Source organism: Pundamilia nyererei, unplaced genomic scaffold (genome assembly GCF_000239375.1).
Source record: "Pundamilia nyererei isolate P.nyererei 1_Seehausen unplaced genomic scaffold, PunNye1.0 scaffold00032, whole genome shotgun sequence".
NCBI classification, from domain to species: Eukaryota; Metazoa; Chordata; class Actinopteri; order Cichliformes; family Cichlidae; genus Pundamilia; species Pundamilia nyererei.
In genome coordinates, this window is record NW_005187433.1 from 3,700,822 (window position 1) to 3,702,158 (window position 1,337).

General features: G+C 45.5%; 1 protein-coding gene across 1 annotated transcript in view; it reads left to right on the forward strand.

Moving 5' to 3' along the window:
* Positions 1–121: 121 nt before the first annotated feature.
* The window catches only part of LOC102198218 (protein FAM163B-like), a 19,568-nt gene continuing 18,352 nt past the window's right edge, over positions 122–1,337 (forward strand). Inside the window, exon 1 of the mRNA XM_005729283.1 lies at positions 122–1,131. The gene's annotated coding sequence lies outside the window, so the exon portion shown is untranslated. The remainder of the gene's footprint in view (positions 1,132–1,337) is intronic.

The window sequence follows — 1,337 nt, forward strand, 5'->3', positions numbered from 1 at the left end:
CTGGAAGTCCCGCCAAACACCTCACGCACGTCAACTTGGAAGGCGAAAATCAACAGCATGTTGTTTCTCTCTTTTAAATCCCCCCTTCTCTCTAAGCACCCACAGCCAATCTGAGCCTGTGACTAAAGCGCCATCTCCCAGACTGTACACTCCAGGCTGCATTTAGTAGTCTCTGGGTGTGCAGGCACTGAGCCACCTCTGGATTTAAAGCGCAGTTTACTCGTTTCCGCGCAGTTCCAGACATCGCTCTGAAAGAATCAGCAAACGTACGGAAATCCAACAGCTACCAATACTCTTTGTGACCACTTATCTGCAGAGACTTTGTGGCTTTCTGCTGCTTAGTCGCATTTTTTAAGCGAGAACGTTCACATGCGGATCATACTGTGAATAGGAAGAAAGGGGGAAATCCGGCGGAACCTGGAGTAGCACAACAACAAATATCTGACCTCGACCTCCCTGGACGGTACTGAACTGGATGTTGAAATAGAGATGGCGAGATTTCGCATCACCCCGTCTCCTCCTCCAACACACATGCTGCCGAGGCTGATGATGATGTTTGCGTAGGAGTGTTTTATTTTGCGGACAGCTTCGGTTAACCAGTAGGAACCGTTCAAACAACTCCAGACAATCGGTGGATGGAATTGTGTGCTGCTGCCTGCCTGCTTCAAAAGCATCTTCCACAGATCACATCATACCATTGTTACCGGAGTGCTTTTCAGTGGTCTCTCTGCAAGTCGGGAACTGGAAAGAAAATGTTTTGCATGGCAACGCTGTGCGTGGAGAAGTAGTCTTCAGTACAAAGAATACGAATGTTAAAGGTGGACATTTTTTTGTTTGTTTGTTTGCAAAGGGCGTATCTGCTAGTTTTTAATTATCAACTAAAGAGGAACCAGGCCCGGTGGGTTTTATTTTGACCTGAGTCGAACTCCAGCTCCACTTTGATCGCAGGCACTTCAGCGTTTAGTTCATATCTTTACCGGCATTGGAGGCTTTTTTTTTCTCGGCGTATTCACCGGTGTCATTATTCGTCACTGAGGTTGACAGACTACAGCCTGCCGAGGTCGGGACCTGAGCCCCAAGGAGCCACCCCTACCCTCAATGTGACCCGGCGAATTCCTCTTATCTCTGAAGGTAATGCTTTACCCTTGAAGGAAGAAAGATTGTGTTGTACCACGATGTTTCCTTTGTGTTTCTTTATCGACTGTGATTATCAAGTCATGCATGTTGTTTTTGTTTTAGACATGGAGATAGATAGATAGATAGATAGATAGATAGATAGATAGATAGATAGATAGATAGATAGATAGATAGATAGATAGATAGATAGATAGATAGAT